The sequence below is a fragment of the Bos taurus genome, chromosome 15 (assembly GCF_002263795.3).
Source record: "Bos taurus isolate L1 Dominette 01449 registration number 42190680 breed Hereford chromosome 15, ARS-UCD2.0, whole genome shotgun sequence".
Taxonomy (NCBI): Eukaryota; Metazoa; Chordata; class Mammalia; order Artiodactyla; family Bovidae; genus Bos; species Bos taurus.
In genome coordinates this window covers 26,091,370-26,100,481 of record NC_037342.1, presented here as the reverse complement: position 1 = coordinate 26,100,481, position 9,112 = coordinate 26,091,370, and positions in this window count along the sequence as shown.

The following is a 9,112-nucleotide window of genomic DNA, read 5'->3' as shown; positions in this document are numbered from 1 at the left end:
ACTTTCATCAAGAGGCTTTTTAGTTCCTCTTCACTTTCTGCCATAAGGGTGGTGTCATCTGCATATCTGAGGTTATTGAGATTTCTTCTGGCAATCTTGATTCCAGCTTGTGCTTCTTCCAGTCCAGCGTTTCTCATGATGTACTCTGCATAGAAGTTAAATAAGCAGGGTGACAATATACAGCCTTGATGTACTCCTTTTCCTATTTGGAACCAGTCTGTTGTTCCATGTCCAGTTCTAACTGTTGCTTCCTGAACTGCATATAGGTTTCTCAAGAGGCAGGTCAGGTGGTCTGGTATTCCCATCTCTTTCAGAATTTTCCACAGTTTATTGTGATCCACACAGTCAAAGGCTTTGGCATAGTCAATAAAGCAGAAGTAGATGTTTTTCTGGAACTCTCTTGCTTTTTTGATGATCCAGTAATGGCACCCCACTCCAGTACTCTTGCCTGGAAAATCCCATGGATGGAGGAGCCTGGTGGGCTGCAGTCCTTGGGGTCGCTAGGAGTCAGACAGGACTGAGCAACTTCACTTTCAATTTTCACTTTCATGCATTGGAGAAGGCAATGGCAACCCACTCCAGTGTTCTTGCCTGGAGAATCCCAGGGACGGGGGAGCCTGGTGGGCTGCTGTCTATGGGGTCATACAGAGTTGGCCACTACTGAAGTGACTTAGCAGCAGCAGCAGCAGCAGTGGAGTTGCCCTAGAAGACTATTAATAAGTCCCTTTCTAACCACCCAATTACAGTAGTTCTATCTTAAACTTCATCCACTGTCTGGGTCCCCAGATCCTGTAGAGAAACCTTACTGATGCCCATCTGTCTGATTTTTAACACTCAACTCCAGTTCACCATCTTGTTTTTACCATATTCTTTTCCTTTGACAGGTAACTTTGCACCTTTCCCATGGACCCTCTGTTATTGACTCAGCATCTGCCATGCTATTAGAAGGACTGTTTTTCAGTCTTTCTTGTAAACAAGTTACTCCCCCATCACATGTCCCAAAGAGTAGGTCTTGGTAGAATCTCATCCCTCTTGACCCACTCTGTGTACTGAACCATGGCCACAGAATCTCAAGATATGGCAATTGTGTCCAGTGCTATATCTGAAGCTTAGAGACTCCTTACAAACACACTGATGCATCTAGAGTGGTAGCTCCCAATCCTTGCTCAGATTAGAATCACCTGAGACTGTTCAAAAATGCTGATTCCAGGGAGCAGACAGTCTTCAAGACTTCATTTGCACTTTGTACTCTCCTGGGTCTCTCGCCTTCTAGCCTTCACAGAAGATTTTGGATTTGCCAGATTCCATAATCATATGAGCCAATCATATATATATATATATATATACACACACACACATACTGACTATACTGATTCAATCCTAAAGGGAATTAACTCTGAATACTCATTGGAAGGACCAATGCTGAAGCTGAAACTCCAACACTTTGGCCTGTTGATGTGAAGAGCTGACTTATTAGAAAAAACCCTGATGATGGGAAAGATTAAAGGCAGGAGGAGAAGGGGACAACAGTTGGATGAGATGGTTGGATGGCATCACCGATTCAATGGACATGAGTTTGAGCAAACTCTGGGAGATGGTAAAAGACAGGCAAGCCTGGTGTGCTGCAGTCCACAACAACAGCTAGACCTTACCCTCAGAAATGCTGACTTAAATGGTCTTGGATGGGGTCCGGGTATGGGAATGTTTTATAAGTGCCTCAGGGGACTTTAGGGTATCTCGGGTTAAAAGCTACAAATCTCAAAGGACCAGATGATATACAAATATATTTATTCACTTAACAAGTGCTTATTGAACATCTACTATGTACCAGGCCTAGAGTCTAAAGATACAGTGAACTAATCAGTAAAGTTTCCTATTCTTCTGGAATTTTCAGTGTTTGGTGGGGAATGAGGGGGGGGAAGTATAATTAAAAAATTTAAAATTAGAAAAAAGTATAGATAGAAATAAGGCTTCCCAGGTGACTCAGTGGTAAAGAATGCAGGAGACTTGGGTTTGATCCCTGGGTCAGGGAGATCCCCTGGAGAAGGAAATGGCAACCCACTCCAATTTTTTCTTGCCTAGGAAATGCCATGGACAAAGGAGCCTGGCCAGCTATAGTCCATGGGGTCGCTAAAGAGTCAGACTTAGCGACTAATAACAACAACAGATAGAGATAGAGTAACTATACACTATATAAAGTGGATTTAAAAATACATACACAAGTCTCAGGTACCCTAGATTTAGGTTATCAGAACATACTGGTGGATGACTGGCATTGGGGATGGAGGTATCTCAGTGGAGACCAACCAGGATCCCACTGACTTTGGATTTAAGTGTGAAGTAGGAACATCTTCCTTTAGAGAGTCAGAAACTCTTTCCCTGTGTCTTATTGTTGTTGGTCAGTCGCAAAGCTGTGTCTGATTCTTTGTGACCCCATGGACTGCAGCATGCCAGGCTCCTCTGTCTTCTACTCTTCCTGAGTTTGCTCAAATTCGTGTTCCTGTGTCTTCCTGAGCTTTAAGCCATTCATAAAACAAGGGTGGTAGTTGGAAGACACAGCAGCTGTGTTTTCAAGGGAGAAAGAGCCAATGACAGAGCTCTCCTTGGTATAGGGCTTAAAAAAAAAAATCAACGAAACAGGATAAACAGGTTTGATGGCAGCCTGTGGAAGGCAGAGGGGGACTGAGCCTTCCGCTTCCTTCATTCCACAACTGACACTTTCTTTTTCTTCCATTTCAAGCTGTTAAGAAGGAAACAATAAGGAAGGGGCAGGTTTCTTCAGCTCATTCTCCCTCCCCTGAACTCAGCAGGGCTTTGATTGGAGATCCCAGGAGAACCAGACTGGCTCAGACCATGCCAGCCCATCCAGACACCAGATCCTGTCAGTTTGAACTGGGATCCATGAGGTAAAATTACCCAAACAAGATAGCAGTTAGCTGGTGCGCAGACAACCATTGGAGCCAGTGTCTGATACGGCCGTTGTTGCTTTGAGGAAACCCCTGCTCTCGGGGAGCTTATAGTCTGGTGGGAAATTGAATAATAAAGTGATAAACCAATAGAACATTGGATATTTGCAGCAAAATGGACAGAGGACAAAGTAGAGTTCCATTTTAGATGGTGTTTTCAAGGAAGCTTTCTCTAAGGAAGTGATATTTAAGAAAAGACCTGATTGAAATAATAGATCCAAATTCCCAATACATAGAAAGCCTCTCACCAACATATGATGCTTCCTTTTACCCATGCAAATAAGAAAATCTGCCCTCCTCCAACCAGCCCCAACCCCAAGTCTTCTCCCCACAAAGTGCATTCCAATGGTTTGGGGATATAAGCCTCCTAAGTCTGGGATCAGCTCCATGCATCCTTCAGTGAATATCTCCATCTACCCATCATCTACAGTCTCTAATTCCTGCTCTGAGTTCAAATTTTCTTAGAGAGTTGTGACCTTCCAAACTGATGCTCTTAAGGCTTCAAGCCAGCTCTAACTCTTTTTCATAGATGGAGCTGGAAACCCCTTTCCAAGTGCTCAGACTCCTTACATGTCGTATGTTATCAGGGAAGGATGGTTCCCCCAGATTAACAGAGCTGATCACAGTCCTCAAGCCGTCAGCCTTGATGCTCATTGTCAGCCCTGTTGGCTAGAAACGAGGGAATGAGGGCACAGCGATAACTCCTCTGACAGCCTCCTTCTCCCAGAGTCCAGGCTGATGAGGCCACAGTCTCTTCTGTTCCCAAGGAATGACCTTGGGAAGTTTTCTATGTACTTAACTCCAGTCTCTTTTCTTCAGACATCCCCTCTTCTATTGCCTTTACCTGTCTCAGCAATGAGCTAGACAGGGAAGGGGCAGGTCTTGCCCAGCCCAGTGTGTGTGTGTACTCAGTTGCTCAGTCATGTCCGACTCTCTGTGACCCCATGGACTGCCGCCCGCCAGACTCCTCTGTCCATGGGATTTCCCAGGCAAGAATGCTAGAGTGGGTTGCCATGCCCTCCTCCAGGGCATCTTTCTGATCCAGGGATCAACCCCACATCTCTTGCATCTCCTGCATTAGCAGGAGGTTTCTTTACCACTGGGGAGCCCTACCCAGCCCATATTCACCCCTAAACTTCTCACGATTCTTCTGTTGGTGAAGAATAGACCTGAGAAGAGGCTGGAGGAGAAGAGAAGTGTGGACTGAGGCCTTCCCAGCCTCTCTTCCTAAAGCGATGGAGTTCAGGGCTGGTGGGCATGTCACAGCCAGAAGGATGATGTAGACAAATTAGATAAAACTCAGGAAAGAGCAACACACCAAAAAAAAAAAAAAAAAAAAGATGATGAAGAGGCTGGAGGGATTGAATGATGAGGAGAGATTAAAGGAACTAAATATGGACAGACTGGCTAAACGCCGATTAAAAGCAGCGATCAGAACTGTCTGCGGGTATCTGAACACCAGCAGGGAAGAGGGGCCGTGCTGGCAGGTGTGGGGTCAGGCAGGGGGGAGGTGAGGTGGACTGAGAATAAATGAAGGGAAAGTGTAGCAGCAAACTGCTGGGTGGTGAGAGCCTCTATTAAGGGCAAAGGAGGGGGTGGGGAGCATAGCAGAGCACTGGACCTAGAAGAGGGGACCCTTAACACCTGGATGTCCCTTGGAGACTTCTAAATATACCCAATGATGTTAAGCCAACCCTAAGGGGATAGAGTGCATGCCCCAGGAGACCCTAGATGTGTCACGTGGACTGTGTCCTTATGCAACATCTAAAGCCATAAAGGTGAATTCCTGCCAGCCAGGGTTCAGGATGGTCAGCAACCAGGAAGGACAGGATCACTAGTTGGAGCACTGGGGCAGCATAAAGATCAGACTGTGTGACTGTCCAGTGGATACTGACCTCTTGTGCCCCCTTTTTGTTTTAAAAGTAAAATCCTGAACCAGAAATATTCCCCCTTCTGCAGAGAAAGAGGCAGCTGGTCAGCTTGACAGGCGGAAACTGCAGCTTTCTCGTTAATGTGCAATCCTGAAACAGTGATGTATGGCTGGTGATAGATCATGTTGGGTTTCCGGAGAGCAGGGAAGGCTAAAGCCGGAGCCTAATTCATGATGCATGAACGCATTGATCTTCCTGGCTCTGAAAATACAGTGTAATGAACCCCCGCTAACACATCATTTTTATTCCACTGCACCTCGCTAATATCTAATGATTTCACCTTCTACTGTGATCAAACATAATTGTATGGGAGTTTCAACTTTGTTCTTTGATATGGGAACACTGCTGCCCAGCTCTGTTTTGCTCTTTACTAGTGGAGAGCCAGTCTGAAACTTACATGTGCGATGATTAAGATCCTACCATTGAGCTGCCCTGTGGGCTTTTCAGGGGCCCTGTGTGTATGTATGGTCATGTGCATGTGTAGGTAAGCACAAAAATGTGTTATATGTATGTTGAACCGAGAGCTAATTGAAGGGGGGAAAAATATTCGGAAGCAGGTGTATCTTCCTTGGAATGGCTATACTCTTTCCCACCATCCGGCTCTTGGGAAATAGCAATTACTTAGAATGGAGATTATCTTGTAAATGTTATTGTTTGTGGAATCCCATCTGCTGATTGAAATCACTATAATAATTTGGTTTGAAGTCCATGAAGCTTCCTGAGGGCCTGGTGCCAGCCTGTCCTTGACAGCAGCCCATCCTGCGTGCCTCTCATGTTTCTCGGATAGAGCTTTCAATTGCACGGCTCCATTCTTCATTCTAAAAAGCACTTTTTGGAAAAAATTAATAATAGTTTTATCACTCTAGCCATCTGGCCTGAAGGTAGTTGGTTTCTGCCGGAGGAATAGACATTTATAGCCCTTCTGTGGATGAGTTGAGCTCTCCTTTGCCAGCGCTGTAGTTGGAGGCAGTGGCAGGAGGCCACTTCTGACCTTGGATAAATCACTTGACCAGTCACCTCTTCTGGATCCCAGTTTCTCCCAGAGAAAAGGTAATTCTGATGGTCTTTCCTTGTCTGAATGCAGGTGGCTGAACCAGATGATTTTTTTTTAATGTATCTTACAGCTCAAGGATTCATGGTTCTATGACATAGCACCTGTCCATCCTGAAACTCCTCTCTCCCTTGTGTCTGTAAAGTCAACATTCCTTGGGGATCCTGACGCTTCCCACAATCAGAGTTGGATGTGAATAAACTGTAACCTCATAATTTGAAGAGAGAGAGAGAGATCTGTGCGTCTGTTGTCTTTTTTTTTCTTAGTCTTGTTTTCAAAAAGAAGAATGACAAAACAAGAGTGAATTAAGCAGACTGGTTGCCCAATTATTTAGACTCTTTAAAGAATCTGTAGCAATATTAAGTTAATGCAAAACTCAGTTCTCAAGGTCAAGTTCCAGCACAGCTTAATAGGTAAAACTTTGACCCCTGTCCAGGCCTTTAATTTTGGCCTCTGCTCTGTTCCATGAGGAGCTGCTAGAAGGTTAATACATAAAAAGCTGGTATTCCAGAGAAATACAGTCCAGAGCTTGAGACGTAGGTCAGGGTACAGTATCCGACTGCAATCAATATGCATTTAAATGTTTGGATCATCTAAACCTCCACTTGGCACAAAGGATCTCCAGAGAGACCTTTCTTAGGAGCAGAGAAATTACTATTCCAGAGGTGACTGTGGGTCTTCTCAGCCCATTTGTGTTTCAAGGGAGATGCTGGTGAAAGGGGCAAGGGAGGGCCATTTGGAATGAATTGGCTGGAAAGTAAATAGACCAGGGAGTAGGCAGCCTTGACTCTAATTCTGATCACCACTGCTGAGAACAGTTTGGCCCAACTCCTAATTACCATCTTTCACTCTCTGCCTCTGCAATGGGGTAATTATTGAAACGTGTTAACTAGGTATGTTGAAACCATTAGATAGAAGACAGACAGTATTGTTTATAAAAACTCACAGACCTTGACAGAGCTTGAAGAGAAAACACTTTGAACTTCCAGCCATCCGTTGTTCTAACTGTAGGAGAATGGAAAATGTCATCTATTCATTTTCATCCTTGCACTCCCGAATCCAGCTAACCCCTGACCAGAATTGGATTAGAATTCTTTATTTTAGTTTTCAATGGATCACAGACCAGGGCTGGATTAGAACTAGAATCTTTTTCTTATTACTTTGCAATTTCTTGAGCGACGTAAGGAATCAAAAGTGGAAAAGAAGTAGATAGACCCCTTAGAAGCTTGGGATCATGACCAAGAATAGGGGACAGGGGTGCAGAATTAGCCTTGGGGTTGAAGGAGAGAGACCCTACGGGCTCCTGGTTTGGTGAGAAACAGAAAGAACAGACGTATAGCAAGATGAATATGTATTGCATTTATCATATATGGATGTCAATTTATATATTTCCTTAAAAGTTCAATGATATTATGAGGAAGATCTTTGGATGGGAGTGAAGCTTAATTACAGGCAATATCCTAGATCAGAACAATGTGGCTGGTGGGTGTTTTGGAGGAAGTTGAGAGAAATGAAAAGGAAAGATTGGCGGCAAAATCTTAAATTGTAAGGCAAGAGTTCAAATAGACAGAATCTCCTGGTGTTACTTACAGACCAAATCAGAACAAGCAACTGCAAAAGCTAGAAAATCTCCTTCCATGATCATTTGGAAATGTGACACCCTTTCCTGAGTGGCTTGGGTTTGCTCCTACCTAGACACTTGGTACTTGACCAGACAATCTTGTGAGGTGACTTTCAGGTGTAGAAGCAATTAGGTAAGCCTTGGTTCACCCCATGGATCAGCGCTTCACCTTTTCCCTTCCATTCATTATCTGGCCTTTTTATTTCACTCCATAAATATGTTTAAAAAAAAAAAACTCAAATGTGAACACAAAACTTGGAGAAGAGGGAAGGATGTCAAATATACGAGCATCAATCAGAAGACATGATGTCTTTGCTGAAGGATTTGACCCCAGTAATCTAATTTGCTTTAAATGTGAAATGATCCTTCATTCTCTTATTATAAGGCGCCATGTCGTTGGCTTTTAAAGATTACAATTTCTTTCCTTCCAATTGTAATAAATCCAATTGGCGCACCCTCTTGACTTGGAAGCCTGCACAACAGCATGCAAAGGGCCGCGTATCCCTGAGGTGGCTCTCAGGGGGGCGTGCTTGTCTCTTCTGCTGGAGAAAGATGATGCCAGACTACAAAGTGAAACTCTCTCCCTTCCCCTCTCTCTCCCCACCCCACAAACCTCAATATAATCTGTGAAAAGAATACTATGTCTAAATTATAGCTGATTCCTCATTATCCAGCAGCAAAAAGGTTAGGAGAGCCAGAAAGCCAGACTGACTGTAGCTTCACATTTTATCTTTCCGCCTGGGAACAGTTCAGTTTCTCAAATCCATTTGAAAACACTTCAGCTCATTCTATCCAATCTAGGGATTTTAACCTTTTTCTTCCTTTCTTTTCCTTAAAAAAAATTTTTTTTTTAAACTGGCAGTTTAGAATTATAACTGACCAGCCTATAGCCTGCATATCTGTCTATCTGTCTATTGATCAGTCCTGGGTCTAGTGTCTTATAACAGAACTTGACTTTTGGATAACATTTGGTATTGATTCGGAGGTAAATTGGATGGATGTTTGAAGGACTTGGTTGTACGATCAAGGGTTTTTTGAGTGATAAATCATCACAATAATTACAACACTTGGTATGAACTTAGTAACCATAAGGCCTCTGGCACTCAGATCTCGTTTGCCATGCCATGCTAAGTCGCTTCAGTCGTGTCTGACTCGGTGGGACCCCATAGACGGCAGCCCCCCAGGCTCCCCGGTCCCTGGGATTCTCCATGCAAGAACACTGGAATGGGTTGCCATTTCCTTCTCCAATGCATGAACGTGAAAAGTGAAAGTGAAGTCGCTCAGTCGTGTCCGACCCTCAGTGACCCCATGGACTGCAGCCTTCCAGGCTCCTCCGTCCATGGGATTTTCCAGGCAAGAGTACTGGAGTGGGGTGCTATCACCTTCTCCGCAGATCTCGTTTACCAACCAGTAACTCTCCTTATACAGATGAGAAACTTGACCTCCAAACTACCACAATTTGTTACAGTATTTAATATGAAACAAAGGAAGCCAGGTGCTCTGATCAGACCTGAAGCTGGAGGGCAGAAGGCCGGGAAGGAAT